The sequence below is a fragment of the Mustela erminea genome, chromosome 4 (assembly GCF_009829155.1).
Source record: "Mustela erminea isolate mMusErm1 chromosome 4, mMusErm1.Pri, whole genome shotgun sequence".
Classification (NCBI taxonomy): domain Eukaryota; kingdom Metazoa; phylum Chordata; class Mammalia; order Carnivora; family Mustelidae; genus Mustela; species Mustela erminea.
The window spans coordinates 78,640,418-78,660,214 of record NC_045617.1 but is presented as its reverse complement, the minus strand read 5'-3'; the positions used below and the strand labels follow the sequence as shown (position 1 = coordinate 78,660,214).

At 42.4% G+C, this 19,797-nt stretch overlaps 1 long non-coding RNA gene across 2 annotated transcripts; it reads right to left on the bottom strand.

Moving 5' to 3' along the window:
- Positions 1–7,585: 7,585 nt before the first annotated feature.
- LOC116587791 lies at positions 7,586–17,479 on the bottom strand. 2 transcript variants are annotated; one of them, XR_004284642.1, is made up of 3 exons: positions 17,362–17,479; positions 8,108–8,188; positions 7,586–7,746 (listed from the first exon to the last, which is right to left on the bottom strand). It is a non-coding gene; the product is annotated as an uncharacterized LOC116587791 (long non-coding RNA). The 2 variants fall into 2 exon arrangements; XR_004284643.1 differs by lacking the exon at positions 17,362–17,479 and adding an exon at positions 8,705–8,837.
- Positions 17,480–19,797: the final 2,318 nt, after the last annotated feature.

The window sequence follows — 19,797 nt, the reverse complement described above, 5'->3', positions numbered from 1 at the left end:
TTATGGTGGAGTAATATTCCATTATATAGATATCCCATATATATATATATATATATATATATATCCATATACCTATCTTTCTATAGACAGATCTATGTATCTATCTATCTACAGATAAATAGGTAGATACCATATTCCATCATATGTATCTATGTATCTTCTTTACCCATTCATCTACATGTGGACACTTGGGTTGCTTTCCTTATTTGGGTTATCGTAAATAATGCTATAATAACATGGGGGTGCACATATCTTCCAAATGAGTGTTTTTGATTTGTTCTTATTTTTAGTAAATATCCAGTAGTGGAATTATTGGATCATATGGTAATTCTATTTTAATTTTTTAAGGAACCTCCATACTGTTTTCCACAGTGGCACAGTACCAATTTTCATTTTCAGCAACAGTGCATGAAGACTCCTTTTTCTCCACATCCTTTTCCACTCTTAATTGTTTCTTGTGTTTTGATTTTAGCCATTCTGACAGGTGTAAGTTGACATCTCATTGTGGTTTTGATTTATATTTCCCTCATGATTAGTGCTGTTGACAAATTTTCTTTTTATCTTTATATTCATCCCTATCTTCTTTCAATGTATGTGTACAAATTATCACAATACCTACTGTGCAGGAGAGATGTTTACACTTCTGTTTAATAAGTCTGTAAAATCTCTCAGGCTGAGTATTCCCAAACTATAGAGTTTGCATGAAAATAATGTACATTATGTTATCTTACAAACTTACGGTAACCAGCCTTAGTTCAAAATTGAGTTCCATACACCTCATTTCATTTTTTACTATGGTAAAAATTACCCAACATGAGATCTGCCTTCTTAAATTTTTAAGTGTGCAATATGGTATTGTTAAGTATAGGTACAATGCTGTAGAGAAGATTATAGAACTTATTCATCTTGTGTTGTGGAAACTTTATGTTTGTTGAACAGCAACTCCACATTTCCCTCCTCCCAGCCCCTGGCAACTGGTCTAAAGCTCTACTTGATTATTTAGATACCTAATATAAGTGGAATCATGCAGTATTTGTCCTTCTGTGATTGGCTTATTTCACTTAACACAATTTCCAGACTTATCCGTGCCCTCACACATGGCGGGATTTCCTTCTTTTGAAGGCTATAAAATATTCCATTAATATGTATACTGTATTTTCTCTATCCACTCATCTGTCAATGGACATTTAGGTTCTTTCTACCTCTTGGCTACTATGAATAATGCTGCAATGAACACTGAAATGCAAATAACCTTTTGGGGTCCTGTTTTCAATTCTTTTGGATAAATATTCAGAAGTGGAATTGCCAGATCATTAAGTAGTTATGTTTTTAATCTCTCCAAGAACCTCCTTACTCTTCTCCATGGCAGCTGCATCATTTTACATTCCCACCAAGATTGTATAAGCATCCCACTTTTTCTAGATTCTTGCCACCACTTGTTATTTTTTAATTTTTTCTTATAATAGCCATTCTAGCAAATGTGATGTGGTGTCTCACTGTGGTTTTGATTTTATATTTTTTTAACCAATTGTGATGTTGAGCATATTTTCACATTGGCTCTTTGCAAGTCTACTTTAAGAAATATCTATTCAAGTTCTTTGCCAATTTATTTATTTATTTATTTTTAATTTTTTTAAAAAGATTTTATTTATTTGACAGAGAGAGATCACAATTAGGCAGAGAGGCAAGCGGAAACAGAGAGAGAAGGAAGCAGGCTCCCTGCCGAGCAGAGAGCTCGATGCAGGACTCAATCCCAGAACCCTGAGATCATGACCTGAGTGGAAGGCAGAGGCTTAACCCACTGAGCCACCCAGGGACCCCTCTTTGCCAATTTTAAAATTTAGATTTGTTTTGTTGGTGGCGGTGGTGGTGTTTGGGGATTTTTTTCTTTATCATTCTTTCTCTTCATTTTTTCTTCTCTTCTCTTTCTCTCTCTCTTTCCCTCCCTCTCTCCCCCTCTTTCTTTCTTTAATTCCCTTCCTCCCTCCCTCTCTCCCATGTCTCTTTATTTTTTCTTTTTTTCCTTATAAGACTTCTGTATATATTTTGAATATAAATCTCTTAGCAGTTATATGTTTTGTGTGTGTGTGTGTGTGTATATGTATTTCCCATTGCTTAGGTTGTCTTTTTACCCTATTGATTGTTTCCTTTGCTGTGCAGAAGCTTTTTAGTTTGAGGTTGTCCTACTTGTCTGTTTTTGCTTTGCTTTTGTTTCCTATATTTTTTGTGTTGTAGTCAACATAAATATCAAGAAGTTTCCCCCTGTGTTTTCTTGCAGGGGTTTAAAGTTTCAGGTCTTACGCATATGCTTTTGATCCATTTTGAGTAGATTTTTCTGGATGGTGTAAGATAAAAGTCCAATTTCATTCTCTTGTGTGTGGATTTCCAGTTTCCCAATTGTGTATTCTTGGCAACCTAGGTAAGGAACAGTTTACTGTAGATGCATGGGTTTTTTTCTGGACTCTCAATTCTCTTCCATTGGGCTAGATGTCTATCTTTATTCCAGTATCATACTGTTTTGATTATTACAGCTTTGTTTTATATTTTTAAATCAGGATGTATGATAACTCTAGCTTAATTCTTCTTTCACTACATTATTTTGGCTATTTAGAGTCCTCTGTGGTTTCATATGAATTTTAGGACTGTTTTTAAGAGTAAAACTCTGAGAGAAGGGCACCTGGGTGGCTCAGTGGGAGGAGGACTCTCTCCTCTCTCTCCTCTCTCTCTGCCTGTCTCTCTGCCTACCTGAGATCTCTGTCTGTCAAATAAATAAATAAAATCTTAAAAAAAAAAAACTTTTGAGAGAGATTGAATTGAATTTGTAGGTCCCTTTGACTAGTATGGACATTTTAATAATATTAAGTTTTTCAGCCTATGAACACAGGATGTCTTTCCATTTATTTCTGTCTTCATTAATTCACTTCATCAAGGTTTTTGTAGTTTTCGGTATATAGGTGTTTCACTTCTTTTTTTTTTTTTTAAGATTTTATTTATTCATTTGACAGACAGAGATCACAAGTAGGCAGAGAGGCAGGCAGAGAGAAAGAGAGGAAAGCAGGATCTCTGCTGTGCAGAGAGTCCCACATGGGGCTCGATCCCAAGACCCTGAGATCATGACCTGAGCTGAAGACAGAGGCTTTAACCCACTGAGCCACCAGGTGCCCCTAGGTGTTTTACTTTTTTGGTTATGTTTATTCTTAAATATTTTATTCTTTTTAATGCTATTATAAATGGGATTCTTTTCTTCATCTTCTTTCAGATAATTTACTATTAGTGTTTAGAAATAGAATTGATTTTTATATATTGACTTTGTATCCTACCTACACTTTTACTGAATTTGTTTATTTGGACTAAGATTTTGTTTTGTTTTGTTTTGTTTGTGGTATCTTTAGGGATTTTTACATATTAATATCAAGTCATCTGTAAACAGATCATTTTGCCTTTTTTTTTTTTCTGATTTAGATGCCTTTTGTTTCTTTTTATTATCTAATTTCTCTGGCTACGACTTCTAATACTATATTGAATAGAAATAGAGTGGGTATCCTTGCCTTGTTGCTGATCTTAGAGGAACATGTGTTCCTCTAAAGGCATATGTTTCAGTCTTCTCTTTCCTTTCCCAGAGATAAGCTAGGGACTGGGATTCTTGCCAGTTGTGTTGTGCTAATTTGGGGGACAGGGTCTGGTGGGTGAATGTGTGCTAGTTCAAGCTTTCTTCAGACATTTCAGACATAGATCTAGAATATTCCTGGGACCATTCAGTTCTTTGAGACATGAGAGACAGAAGTCAGTCCTTTGGCAGCTTCCTGGAAAAGCTGAAACATTGGAAGCATGGTCCAAATCTTTCCTTCTCCAGGAGAGGCTTAGGATTTGGAGATTTTTACATGCTCAATCTGCTCTGACCCAAGGGGAGGGCTATGGCAAGGGTTTGTATGCTAAATTGTTCTCAGTGGCTCCCAGTCTGGCGTCTGTTTTTATTAGCACTCAGATTTAGGCAAGATAGAAACCAGTCCGTCAGGTGGCCCCAGAAAAATTAGAATATTGGATGTATAGTCCAGTCCTTTCCTTCCCTCTCTACAGAGAAGGTAGGAGCAGGGGATTTCCTCCCAATCCTTCCCCACAACACCTCCCAATGGTGTTGTGCCCAGGGTGGTGGGGCTGGAATTATGGTGAAAGGATATCTCAGATTTACCTACTGGCTTCAATGTGGCTGGTTTTGTATGCACCTGGAATGCAGGTGCTTCTCAACTGGTTTCTGGATTTCTCACAGATGGAATTGGTCCATGAGTTGTGGAAATGTATGTTCATGGAGGCAAGGAAGATCCAAAACTTTCTCTTTTGCTGTCTTGCTGATGTCATCTCCTCTTTTAATTATTTCTTTTCTCTCTCCAGGTACTTAATTCAATAATCATACATATATCTTCTTTGATCTGCAATTGTTAAAAGACAACTGGGTTTATTTTATTTTTTAAGATTTTTTTTATTTATTTGAGAGAGAGAGAGTTTAAGCAGAGGAGTAGGGGAGGAGCAGAGGGAGAAGGAGAAGCAGGCTCCCTGCTAGGCAGGGAACCCGATGCGGGCCTCTATCCCAGGACCCTGAGATCATGACCTGAGCTGAAGGCATTCGCTTAAGCATCTGAGCCACACAGGATATCAAAAGACAACTGGGCTTAAGAGTATATCAGAAAATAACATAATATAAGTGTTCAGAAATTTAGTAAGAAGTGGTAAAACTGGGGTGATTTTATTTTAGTAAGAAGTGGTAAAACTGGGGTGATTTTATGAACTTCTCCTTGTACAAGTGTGAATATCCAACATTCAATGTGAAGCTAGTAAATCTTTAGCAAATGAGTTCTTCGTTTTGCTACACTTGCTATTCAAGATGTGTAGGATAATTGGAATTGGATGAGGAATTGCTGAATATTAAAACTGAGGAGAAGATTTTACAGATTTGCAGCTTGTTTTTTTTAAGATTTTATTATTTTTTTTATTTGAGAGCAGTGAATGAGTGAGAGAGAACAAGCAGAGGGAGGGACAGAGGGAGAGTGAAAGGGAGAAGCAGAAACCCTGCTGACCAGGAGCCGGAACTGGGGCTCAATCCCGGGACCCTGAGATCATGACCTGAGTTGAACGCAGACTCTTACCTGATTGAGCCACCCAGGCACCCCAATTTGCAGCTTATTTTGAGAAAGAAAGAAAGAAAGAAAGAAAGAAAGAAAGAAAGAAAGAAATTGAAAACTGTATAGTGTGTGTTACTTTCCAACTCGAGGAAGCTACAGAGAGGTACAGAGATTAAAGTATGAGGTACAGAGATTAAAGCCCATGCTAGAAGAACAGGTCCAGACATCCTAAGAAAACAAGGAATACGGCTGACATTGTGATGAAAATGAGATGATCTTGAAAACCTACCATCTCTACCCAGTAAGGATGGCCAGAAGAGAATATAATAATAATCTCCTAATTACAGGCTGGGACACATTTGATCATTTTTTTTTCTTTTAAAGATTTTACTTATTCATTTGAGAGAGAGAGAGAGAGAGAGTACAAGTAAGGGAAGCAGCAGATAGAGAGAGAAGCAGACTCCCCACTGAGCAGAGAGAGCCTTACACAGAGCTCAATCCCAGAACCCTGAGATTATGATTTAGCTGAAGGCAGATGCTTAACCATCAGAGCCACCCAGGCACCCCCACATTGGTCATTCTTAATCTAGATGAGCAGATAAAAGCTGTTGTGTGACCATTTCAAGACTAGAACCTGGAAAGAGACAGAGAGTACGCTGTGCTGAAGTGGCGATTAGTAGTAAAATCTAAGATTGATCAAACTTGGTCTTTCCTCATGCCTGTTTTATCTTATTAAATTGTCAGTTTCATTTGAATAAAAGATCTAAACTTCCCAAGCAGGGAGCTGCAAAGAGTAGAGAGAACCTCTCCTCTGCTTACTTGGTGGGCATATATTTAATAGATATACACTAGGCATTGGATATTTCAGTTATCAGTACAGAATTTAAGGAAGGGTTGGGACTGAGAGATAACCTTTGACTGTTTGCTGTGATTCACAAAAATAACAAGGGTCTCAGATTTGTTCTACAAGCATACAAGTTAGTTCACACTGCAGACAAGATTATCTTACTCCATAAAAAGGTGGTATTAGCTTTAAGTACACATAAATTTTGTTGTTTTTCTTGACAGCGAAGGCTTTGCACCTGTGCTTCCTTAAAACACTTTGGAAAAATGAAAACTCCGAAGAGAATTATTTTCTCTTTTGCCAATACTAGTCAATCTCACTTTACCAGCCAGGGAAACTACAAATTACTATGGTTCTGAAGTTGGCAGACCAATACAATTAGTTCCCCTAAATGCTTGACATTCCATGTCACTAAGTAGAAAGAAAGACCAAAAAAAAAAAAAAAAAAAAAAAAAAAAAAAAAAAAAAAAGTGTTTCCTGCTGGGAACGTGGTAGAAATGTTAGAATTCTTTCCAGAAGAAGAAGGAATCCAAATCCACAAAAGCACATTGTTTGCATGTTTTTCTAGGCTTTATTTTCAGCCTTGAAAACTTTCACGCGGTGCCTCCTGCCAGAATATGACACACACCACTGGGACTGAAACTAGCACCTGTGAGAAGCAAATCCATGACCATTAAAATATTCAGTCCCTGGGTGGGACAAAATAAACCCTGCTTCATTGAGTTTGTGCCAGGAAAGGGCCACAGTTTGCTGGCATAGCAGCCGTGGCCAAAAAAACAGTTTACCAGGCACTTAGAACTGACAGCATTGCTTGAACTCCTAAACATAGCTACACTAACTAGATTATGAGATGTGGTTGTATTTGGTTGTACACCTCATGTATATGGTATGATGCTTACTTTGATTACTGCACATATTGTCCTAATACTGTAATCTCCTTTTGGCTTATCTGTTTACCCTCTAGACTAGTAATAGAAGTGAGTGAAGTGAGGCCAGGTTTAATAAAAGTCGGTATTACTTTCCTCCACTTATGATAAAGACACAAGTGCATTGCGTGAGCGACATGACCAACACTTAACCTCATTGTGTAGATAACCATCAGGAATGGTGGGGACTGGAACAAAAAGAAGAAAAGCTTGCCCCATCCAAGGGTGTGGCGGTCACTCGGCTCTGCTTGACTGTTATTGTGATAACAGACCCTCTACATTCTCAAGAAGAACTGTATAATGTAAAATTATTTAATTTTTAATTTTTAAGTGTTACTATGGGCCAGTTCAGTCCATAAGATTATTCAAGAGCAGAAACTATATGTTTTATTTTTCCGTTTCAACTAGGGCTTTAATATAGAAGATCAATTGTTCTTCCCCTCTTTCATGTTATTTTACTGAATTAAAGGCCCATGTATTTTATAGACATGCATGTGATAGATAAGAGAGGTGGCTACATGGTAGTATTTTGCTTATACTTTCTGTGTCAATGAAAAAGAACTTTGCATGAAATAGACTACAATAGACACTAGAAAGAGAAAATTGAAGTGCCATATGGATGAAAACCATAGAGACAGTTGGACCTACAAAATTTCCAGTTCTCTTACTTACCTCTATCACATCCCGGAATATGGAGAAAATATTAAAAGCTCATCAAACTACTTGACAAATATTCAAATGGATGAATGAATAAGAGTAATATATTTGGGATGCTGGATGTAGTTAGACAAATTAACTAAGTGGTTACTGGTTAACTAAGTGGTTCCAAGGACATGTGCCAACCTTGAAGACCATTGATCTGTGGGTAAATAAAAAAAAATAGACAATTATAGTGTATGGAGCATATATGTTTATTTGTGAATGTATGCACTTAGATGTCTACTGTCCTTTTTTTAAGGTGATTCATTCTTATTTTGAGATTTCTGTTCTTTCTACTTCTTGAATATTAAAATTATGATATAGTAAAAATATATGTTAAAGTTTTCCTATTTTCTTGAATATCACTTTTGTTATAATAAAAGACCATTAATTTGATTCAGTCCCCAAGATTTCATTTTAAATTTTGCTTGATCCAAGAAATCTAAAATTCTGGGAGCCACCATATTAGGGCATCTCTAAAATTACTAATGCTCATCGCTCTTTCATTCTCACATGTTTACCTGTGATTGTGTTACATGTAGGATGGTAGGTTGATGGAGATCCAACTTTTATGGCATGACAAAATCAGCTTCTACAAAAGACTTAATAATTTGGAAAGATGCATTAGACTTTACAGGGTGCATTTTAAACATGAATAAATGCCACATAATTTTTCGAGGAATTGAGAACCACAAGTCAACTACGTAGTTAAGTTATGGGAGATGCAGCCCACTGTGAGATCTAGAAATCATTAACAGAACTGTGTAGAAAACTGCCGTATTGAACCCTGTTCTTGTCAGCAGATAAAGTGACGTTTCATGTGAATCTAGATGTCACTTTCACTACCTCTGAGAGAAGGAGTACTCATTCCATGTGGAACAGGAGCAAGGAGGCAACAGCAAGATGAAGAGTAAAATCCAGGTTGGTTGGCCTGAAGAAGGAGATTCTGGAGGATTAATATCAGTATCAAATACTTTCAGGTATAGATATCTTCTTTATGACATAAAGGGTAGAGTTAAGAATGAAGGGCACAAGCTATGGGTTACATGGTTTGATGTAAGGAAGTGTTTTGTTAGAGCACTGGTGGTGGAAAAAGGAGAGATGGGGGCAGCGGATACCTGGGTTAGCATTTGATGATGATGAGGGCTTTGCCAGTCATGGGACAAGATCTTTTAACTCACAGTTTATCCCGGAAGCCATGAGTTATCATTCTCATTTTATCAGTGCCAGAGATGAACATGAAGGGTGGTGTCTGAGTTGTGTACAGAACTGGAATCAGCAAGCTCTTCCTCTAATACCTGTAAGATTTGTAGCTAGTCACCTCATGTCTCTGAGCCTTAATATTTCATTTATAAAATGAGAGTATAGAGACCAGTGACCTTGTTTTTGTTTTCTATTGCTATTATAACAACAATAAAAAAAAAGAACAACTTAGTTTCTTAAGGCAACATAAATTCATTGTCTTACCATTCTAAGGGGAGAAGTCTGAAATGGGTTTCACTGGGTTAAGTCAAGGTGTCAGCAGGGCTGGTTTCTTCTGGAAGTTCTAGAGAATCACTTATTTTTTCCAGCATTTAGAAGCCACCCACAGGGGCACCTGGGTGGCTCAGTTAGTTGGGCATTTGCTTTTGGCTCAGGTCATGATCCCAGGATCCTGGGATCAAACCCTGCATCAGTCTCCTTGCTGAGTGGGAGCCTGCCTCTCCCTCTGCCTCTACCCCTGCTTGTACTTTCTTTCTGTCAAATAAATAAAAATACATAAAAATAAAAAGCCACCCACATTCCTTGGCTCTTGGCTACCTTCCATCTTCAAGGCCAGCCATGGTGAGTCAACCCTTTTTTACATCACATCACTCTAACACTTACTCTTCTGCTTTCTTTTCTCCATTTAAGAACCATTATGATGACACTGGATATGCCTGGATAATCTTTATTTTTTAAAAGATGTATTTATCTATTTGAGAGCGAAGCATGCAGGCGCGCGTACACACACACGCGCACACACACACGAGGGGATGAGGGGCAGAGGGAGAGAATCTTCAAGCAGACTCCCTGCGGAGCATGAAGCCCAGTGCAGAGCTAGATCCCACAACCCATGAGATCATGATCTGAGCCAAAACCCAGAGTCCAATGCTTAACTGACCGAGCCACCCAGGAAGCCCCCTGGATAATCCTTATAAATTCATTATTTTAAGGTTAGATAAGTATCGTATTGAGACGGATAGAGACGGCCCCACCCCTTCCGGTCCGCTCCTCTCCACTGCTCCTGCTGAGGCAGAAGAAAAGACCAAATGGCCGTCCTGTTTGGTTAAGAAAAGAAAACAGTTTTCGCGGGATGATTTAGCAATCTCCTGAGATGCCTCCATATAGATTATACTTCCGCATAAAGGGGGCCAATAGGCCCTGAGAGACCACAAAAATGTCCTGTTACCATCCCGCATCACCCATAACTGTAAAAACTCACCCTTAACCCTGCCAGGTGCTCAGCCTTTGGGAAACGATCCCGCTGAGCCCGCCAGTGAAAATAAAGCTGTGTTCTGCCAGCTGCGCCCTGCTGATTTCAGCGGACCCAAGCCTGGGTCTCTTGGACAGCTGTGGCTGGCCTCTGCCCTGCTGGACCAATGATAGGAGACCAGGGACAACTGGCAGGATCCACCCGTTGGACCAGGTAAGCCTCGGGGCCACTGCCTGAGTCAGACCTCTCTATTGAGGATGGAAGGGGAGCCTGATCACCTCCCATTAGTCAGGGATTCCCAGAGGAGGGTGTCTGTCCAACCTATTTGAATCTGAAGAATCTATCTATACGACTCCACCGCTTCCGCTAGGGAGTCTGAGTGGGCTGCACCCTGAGTCTCACAGAGTGTCATAGGGCATAATGGTCATCTATTCCACGGAGTAGCCTGATCCAAGGCATATACGAACAGAACTTAGCTAAGACACTCCTAAGTTCCTGTGAGGGATGTGAGCAGGACAGTATCTGAAAAAATCCCCTCCCTTTGTCTGTGACAACGTTCACAATGGGAGGGAAATCCAGTAAACCAACTGCCTTAGACTGCATGCTTAAAAACTTTAAAAAGGGCTTCAGCGGTGACTACGGGGTTCATATGACCCTTGGAAAACTCAGGACCCTGTGCAAGCTAGAATGGCCTAGTTTTGATTGTTGGATGGCCCTCAGAAGGAGCCTTAGATTTGCCCACCATCCAGTGTGTTTACGTGGTCACGGAGAACCCAGGACACTCAGATCAGTTTCCATATGTTGACTCCTGGTTAGAGATATCTAGAACCCTTCCCCCGTGGGTACAGTTCTACATTAATAGTAAGGGACAGTGCAGGATTCTCTTGCTCAACCAACGAGAAATACTCATAATAAAGCCATATATCAGGGGGACCCAGAGGAAGGGCTCCCACCACTGTATGTTTCTCCGGGCCCCTCGACTGCTCCTGAAGTGGGACCCAGCACCCCACCACCCTCAGTCTCTCCACCACCTCTGGCTCCATCCCTGCCTCCCTGTGTTCCAGCGCCAATAGCAGCCTCTCTGGCATCTCTGATTCTGTCAATGGCTGCAGTCACCCCACTGCCTCCGGTTCCCCAACCATCAGTGGTCTCACTACCAGCCTCCATACTGCCCCCAACTGCTTATGATGGGGACTCTTCCCCAGAACCCAAACCCTGAAACACCACTCGCCACCTCTGAACACAGGAGATCCCAGTTTACCAAATGCCCCTCTATGAGACTCGAGGTTCTGATACAATTGATGCAGATGGCACTCCCCAACTGGGTCAGCCCATCAGCTATTATCAGCCTTTCACCACTACCGACCTCTAAACTGGAAACATCATATTCCTGCATATTCACAGAAACCACAGGCAATGATCGACCTCATGGAATCCATCTTCCAAACCCACCAACCAACGTGGGAAGATTGTCAACACCTCCTTTGCACCTTGTTCAACACGGAGGAGAGAAGAAGAATCCTTCAGGAAGTGCATAAGTGGCTTAAGGAGGTGGCTCCAACAGGCGTTAGGAATACTGAGGAATAGGCTCAGGAGTCTGCACCAGATAAATGGCCCAACTGGGACTTCAACACAGAAGAAGGCCATAATGCTATCAAGCATTACCAGGACGCTATCCTGCAAGGTCTCTGACAAGGTGCCAAGAAACCTACTAACATGTCAAAGACAGCTGATGTGACTCAGGACAGGGAAGAAACTCCTGGTAATTACTATTAGTGGCTTTGTGAGGCTTTCCGCATACATATTCCATTTGATCCAGAAGCACCCGAGAACTAACGGATGGCAAATGAAGCCTTCATGGCACAGTCAGCCCCTGATATCCATCGCAAGCTCCAAAAACTTGAGGGTTTTGCCAGAACAAACATCACCGAACTACTAGAAATAGCCAATAAGGTCTATCGAAACTGAGAGACTGTAGAAAAACGCGAGGCTGAAAAGAAGATGAAAGAAAATGTTGTCCTGCTGGCTGCAGCCCTTCAACAAAACTCTCAACTACAAGGACTGCCAGAACAGTTGAGAGGACAGCCTCAACAATGCAGAACCCTCAAAAAGACTAATGCACGTACTGCAAGGAAATGGGGCCCTGGAAGAACGAATGTCCAAATCGAAGGCCAAAACCATTCAAATCCTCCACCTGACCTGCAACCCTGGCAGAGCAAGATCCAGAATTTATTGGACTAGAGAACATAAACTCTGACTGATGGGGACCGGACTCAATAATGTTAGGCCCCTAGGAGCCCATGGTTGATGTAAATGTGGGGGGCAAAAAGATCACTTTCATTGTGGACACCAAGGCAGAACACTTGGTAGTAGCTACACCAGTGGCACCCCTTACAGGATGAATCATAGCCATCATGGGTGCCACAGGCAGTAGAGCCACAAGCCAACCCTTTTGCCAATCCCGAACTGGTAAGCTAGGCAGACACCTTGTGACCCATGAATTTCTATATGCTCCAGACTGCCCACTCCTTTTACTGGGAAGAGATTTGCTTTCAAAATTAGGAGCACAAATTTCCTTTGGATCTTCTGGACAGGCCACTGTGAGTCTAAACCAAGCTGGACCTCAACTCATCTTGTCCCTCAACACACCCCGGGATGAAGAATGGAGACTGTTCGAACAAGAACACCCTAAGACAAACCCCGAGGCCTACCGGACTGCAGTCCCTGATGTATTGGCAGAAGATAACCCTCCTGGACCTGCCATCCTTCGAGCATCAGTTATTATAGAACTAAAGGCTGGAACACAGCTGCAGCGGCAAGGGCAGTACCCGATCTCACGGGAAGCCCAAATAGGCATAAAGGCCCACCTAGAGTGACTAAAAGAAGTAGGCATTCTAGTCAAATGCCAATCTCCCTGGAACACTCCACTGCTCCCAATCAAGAAGCCCGATGGTGACTACTGACCCATCCAGAACTTGCGTGGGTAAACTGGGTTGCTCAGACTCTACACCTGGTGGTGTCAAACCCCTATACCCTCTTAAGCCAGATCCTACCAGACACTGCCTGATTTACCTGCCTCGATCTACAGGATGCCTTTTTCTGTATTCGCCTAGCACCTGTAAGTCAACCTCTCTTTGCCTTTGGATGAACTGATATCAGCTCAGGATGCCAGATGCAACTAACCTGGACCAGACTTCTGCAGGGGTTTAAAAACTCACCAACAATATTTAGCGAAGCCCTGGCCTCTGATTTGGCTGACTTCCCCAAGGAACAAACTGGCTGCACGATACTCCAGTATGTTGACAACCTTCTTGTCGCCAGCCCAACTAAGGAAACCTACCACCAAGTAGTACTCGACCTCCTCCCTCACTTAGCGAAAAGAGGATATTGAGCACCCTGGAAAAAGGCTCAGTTATGTAGACAAGAGGTCAAATACTTACATGATAACTCAAGGAAGATGGGCCCTCAGCACAGAATAAAAAGTCGTGATAACTAACCTCCTGCAGCCTACCACCAAACGAGCTTTGTGTGAGTTCCTGGGGGCTGCAGGATTCTGTAGAATCTGGATACCAGGGTTCTCAGTCATAGCTAGGCCCCTGTATAATTTACTAATGAGACTGGATAATCAGCCTTTACAATGGAAAGAGAGACAAGAGAAGGCTTTCAAGGAACTCAAGGACTTCTTTGGAAGGGCCCCAGCCCTAGGCTACCTAATACCAGGAACCCTTCTGCCTGTATGTTCATGGAAAAAAAAAAAAATTGTCTTAGGACTTCTAACACAACCAATGGGCCCTTGGGAAAAGCCCATTGCATATCTGTCAAAGAAATTAGACCCTGTCGCCTCTGGATGGCCCCCTTGCTTACCGGCCTTGGCAGCTGCCACACTTCTCATCAAGGAGGCTGACAAGCTCACTCTAGGACAACAGCTCACAGTAAAATTTCCCCACTCAGTGATCACTCTTCTGAACGCTCAGGGTCAAAATGAATATCAAATGCCAGCCTCACTCAATATCAAGGCCTACTTCTAGAAAATCCTCTGAAAAACTTATAGACTGCAGGCCCTCAACCTGGCCACATACCTTCCAATGGCGGAAGGGGAACCAGAACATAACTGTCTGGAAATCATAACTGAAGTCTATGTCACCTGGCCAGACCTCCATGATTCCCCTCTGATGAGCTCTGACCTTACCTTATACACTGATGGTAGCAGTTTCCAAAGCAATGGCCTAAGAAAAGCAGGTTACACCATTACCATGGCTACAGAAGTCCTAGAAGCCAAAGCACTCCCTCTGGGATGGTCAGCTTAGAGAGCTGAACTCTGGCCCTCATCTGGGCACTCTTACTAAGGACAAAAGGGTCAACATATATACTGACTCAAGATGCACCTTGGCCACTCTACGTACACACGGGGCAATCTACAAAGAAAGAGGACTCCTCACATTTGATGAAAAAACCAAGAACAAAAATGAAATCCTTCAGTTGTTAGAAACAGTATGGGTGCCCCGGAGCTTGACCATCATCTGCTGTTGGAGACACCAAAAAGGAGATGCTGAGCCAGCTTTAGGGGAGCACTTAGCTGACCAGGCAGCCAGGGAAGCTGCCCAAGATGGACAACCTGCCATTATAACATCTGTTATCTGCTCCTTGCAAATTCTCACTTATACAGCATTTGAAGATGACTGGGCCAAAACCAAGGGAACCATTCACCATCCTCAAGGGTGGTGGATCCTCCCAAATGGGCACTTATTCATTCCAGCAAGCCTCACCCTCTATGCCGTCACTGAACAACATTCAACTTCACACTTGGGAAAAACAGGGCTTGAAAAACTGCTGGCAAAACATTTCTACATCACCAGACTGGCAATCTTGTGCAAGTTGGTCACAGATTGGTGCGCCACTTGTGCTAGACACAACCCAAAAACTGGACCTTCCTGGCCCCCCGGAGCACAGCACACAGGGACAGCTTCCTTCGAAGACCTGGAAATGGACTTCACAGGGATGACTGCTTACCAAGGTGTAAAATATCTGCTAGTTCTGGTCTGCACCTTCTTAGGATGGGTAGAGGCATATACAACCCGGACCGAGAAGGCCAGAGAAGTCACCAAAGTACTACTCTGAGAGATTGTGCTTTGGCATGGGATCTCACTTACCATACACAATGACAATGGCCCAGCTTTTATCTCTGAAGTTCTATGAGAGCTAACTTCAGCCCTCAACATCTCCTGGAAACTCTATGCAGCTTACCAGCCTCAGAGCTCAGGGAAATTAGAACATATGAACCATACCCTCAAGGAAACCCTATACAAATTGCATGCTGGGACCTCCTTAGGGTGGACAGATCTACTTCTTTTAGCAGTACTCTGCTCCCGCTGTACCCCTCAGAAAAATGGATTTTCCCCATTTGAAATAGTCTATGGCAGGCCACCCCCACTGTTGTCTTCTTTTCCAAACAACCTTAACGTCTTAGGAGACACATATCTCCAGGACCAACTGTTATCCCTAGGGAGAAATCCTCACAGAATTACACGTGCATATATTAGAGAGGGCCTCTATATCCCTAGGAACCCCTGTCCATTCCTTCCACTCTGGAGATGAGGTCTGGGTAAAAGATTGGAAACATGAACCCCTTCACCCAGTCCGGACTGGCCCACATACAGTAATTCTCATAACTCCCACTGCCTTCAAGGTTACCAACATCATGGCATGGATCTACCATTCTTGAGTGAAAAAGGCAAACCCAGTCCAAGCTACCTGGATCCCACACCAGTCACCATCAAACCCTCTGAAGATCACTCTAAAGAAGGGCCCCTTAACTCTAAAATATATCTTCTCCTTTCTCAACCCAGCTGGAGCCTCACATTATGGCTACTAAGTTTCCTCCGCCTCTTCCTGTCAGGAACCAGCCCAATAACATACGTTTGGAAATTAACCCAGACTTCGGGAGGCCAGGACAAAGTCCTTTGTAACCAGATCACTGGTGAGTGTCCCACCTTCCAGATATCCCTATGTTGTTGACTCCTGACTCCATACAAGGAACAAGTGCTTGAAGGGAGGCTATGTAAAGAACAGGGACACCAGATACAACTTTGCCCAGACCAGGGGTTAGAGGAATGCAGGGAAAACTTTTGTGACCGATGGGGTTGTGAGACCATAGCCCCATGGGTGACATTAGGCAACCTTCAGGTCTCCCTGGTTTACATGTCCCAGGCCAAGCAAACACAATTACCCCACAGAATTGCCCAGGCTTTTACTGGGACAGGCTGCAATGCTGGGGACTGCGTTTGTATGTTTCTGGGAGGGACCCTGGAACAACATTCACTCTCTGTGGGGACAGACACCCTCCGCAGCCCAGGTTCTTTTCTATAAACTCCACTTCCCCAGGGCCAACCATTCAAAACTATTCTCGTCAACTCTTAAGCACCTCCTACCACTTATGGCTCAAATTGACCCATTCCCCTACTGGTGCTTCTTGCTGGGTCTGTCTCCCCTTGGCTCGATCAGCTTTCTTCAGTATCCCTGTCCCTCCTAACTGACCATTGCCCAATAATACAAGCCCTATGAGTTTTGGCCCCATACAAAACTCAGTCCCACTGCTTCCAGCTAGCGGTCTAACCTGCTTTCTTCCTCTCGGCTGCACTGAGGCCCCAGACCCAGGCTGTGGAACTTCACAGCTCCTCTACCTGACTACCCCCCGCCCCCCGCATCTTCCTCTCCTGCAGAAGAATGCTGCTACTATATCAACAAGTCCGGGATTGTCACTTCCAAGGTTCGAGAGCTCCGGGAACGCATCCAGCATCATCGAGAAGAACTCACATCTTGGGGTTTCAACCCACAGTCATGGAAATCCTGGCTATTAACCCTAGCAGGCCCTTTATTGTCCCTACTCCTCCCAGTTCCCCTCGGTCCTTGTCTCCTCAAAAGCCTCGTCTGTTTCATCAGAAATACCGTCTCTCAACACATAACAGCCCATATCCTCACCCTCCAAGGACACAGTCCCTTAGATCTAGATAATGATCTCTAGGGCACCCCTGCCAATCATCAAAAGGGGGGACATGAGGTGGATAGAGAACCCTGGGCCCCAGCCCCTTCCCATCCTCTGCTCTCCATTGTTCCTGCTGAGGCAGAAGAAAAGACCAAATGGCCATCCCATTTGGTTAAGAAAAGAAAACAAACCCCCCCAACCCCACCCTCGCCCAGGATGATTTAGCACTCTCCTGAGATGCCTCCATATACTTCTGCATAAAGGGGGCCAATAGGCCCTGAGAGACCACTAAAATGTCCCATTACTATCCCCCATCACCCATAAACATAAAAACTCACCCTTAACCCTCTTGGGTGCTCAGCCTTTGGGAAACGATCCCGCTGAGCCTGCCAGTGAAAATAAAGCTGTGTTCTCCCAGATTTCCGTGTGCCACTTGAGTTTTCTTGGTCACTTCAGTTTTTCCGCAACAATATTAATCAATCTGCAGCCACAATTTTTCTTTGCTAGCAACATACCATATTCAAAATTTGGGGATTAAAACTTCCACATCTTTTGGAGGACATTATTCTGTCTACCATCTCCAAGTCAGTCATTTTTGGTTTTAATGTTTCATGGATCTGGGACATCATCTCATTTTAAAATTTTTAATTAAGTTTTTTATTTTAATCCATTATAGTTAACATACAATGTTATATTATTTTCAGGTGTACAATAAAAAAGATGAAATCTTCCCATTTGCAACAACATGGATGGATCTAGACAGTATAATGGGAAGTGAGATAAGTCAGTCAGAGAAACACAAATAGCATATGATTTCACGCATATGTGGAATTTAAGCAACGGAACAAATAAGCAAAGGAAAAAGAGAAACAGAGAAACCAAGAAACAGACTCTTAATTGTAGAGAAAAGAATTGATGGTTACCAGAGGGGAGGTGGGTTGGGGGATGGGTGAAATAGGTGGTGGGGATTAAAGAGTACACTTATCATGATGAGCACTGAGCAATCGATAGAACTGATAATCTCATCTTAAGCCTGACCTGTTGCAAAGAAATGAGACAAGTCTCAGGTTGGTGAGTGGATCAGAACTCATGGCACCATCTGTTTCCCACAGAAATCCCACATATCTCTGAACCACTAAATGTACATGATCCCCATTGTTTGTTCCAACCAGTACTCAGCCAAAGACCATCATCTGAATGGTTTGATTCCAATATCACTGGAATACAAGCCAATTTTCCAGACTGGATGACATCTGGTTACCAGTTTTTCAAAGTGCACAGAAAATGGGCAGGGCCTTTTCAGAGTGCTCTAGTGTTTTTACATACAGTAAGGCCTGTCGTAGGGCAGTCTATGTCTAGCCTCACCAAGTCTAGATGGCACCCTCCCTTAAGGATGAAATGGAATGTAAGATTGCTCCCAGGCCTCTAATAACACTGTGCTGAACAGAGAGTAATATTAAGAATAATGAAGTTCACATGATTCCCTTTCCCTCTGACTCTCAGTAATCAAACCACCCTTTAGAAGCATTCCCTGTGCTTATCAAAAACAGGGCACGACTCTGCCTGGACAGCTAGAACAAACTCTGGTTTATGACCTATGACAAGTTATAATTCCAATGAAGCTCACCAAGGTATTTTTTAAATATTTTTACTAGAATATTTATGTTCTTGATTTTGAAAGTTGAGTGCTTTGTGAGTCCTGTCCAGTTGAGGAGTGAGTAGCATGTAAGATTCTCTTTCCAAAGGAAACAACCATTTTTCTGGAAAAAAAATATTAAAACAATCATTTAAGGAATCTGGAAACTGCCCTAAGGGCATATGGAAAATGGAGAAACATTCATTCAAGAAAATCTACTAAATCTCAGTAAGAACAGTGAGAATCTGAGGTATTTGAACCACAACTCACTCCTGTCCTCTCTCTTCCTCTGAGCTGCTTCTTTGAAAAATGTTCCAGGAGCTCTTTTTCTGGTAAGTGCAGTGAAGGAGATGGGGGCTCCCTTTCCCTCATGGCATCAGTTTAGGGCTACATTTCCAACTTGTGAGGAGCAGGCTGTCAGGTTTTCTCGTCTTCCTCAGTCTCTTGTTGCAGGAGCTTTATTCCAGGCAAGAACAGTAGAGAGCTCAGGTCTCTCCTCCCCAGCAAGTCTCATTCATAAATAGAAACTCTAGGGGCGCCTAGTCAGTTAAGCCATTGCCTTCAGCTCAGGTCATGATCCCGGGGTCCTAGGATCAACCTCTGTGTCCAACCCTGTGTAGAGCACTGAATCAAGCTTCCCACTTAGTGGGGAGCTTTCTTCTTCCTCTCCCTCTGTTGTTCCCCCTGCTTGTGCTCTGTCTCTCTGTGTCAAATAAATAAATGAAATCTTAAAAATAAGTAAATAAGTAAAATAGAATCTCTGCTCCCATGTCAGGCTGATCACAAAGAAGGGCCCCAATACTCCTGTCCAGCTCATTCATAGGACAGAGATTTCACTCTGGGGAAGGCAAACCAGGAAAACTAGGGACCACCATGCCTGTCCCCAGTGAGCACTCACTTGTCAAAGAGTGTTATTCCATGAGAAGCAGGTCATTATCTCTACCTCCAGCTCTACTGCAGTGTCACAGAAGTTCTATCCTGGGGGAGAGATAGATCTTAAAGATAAAGGGCTCCTTAGCTCTCCCTGAGGAAACAACTTTATGCAGAACAGAATGTGGAGAATTCTATGCCTAATGGCATTGTTAAAAAGAACAGAGATTTTGGTGTAAAGTAATTAAAAGGACTCTCATAACCATGA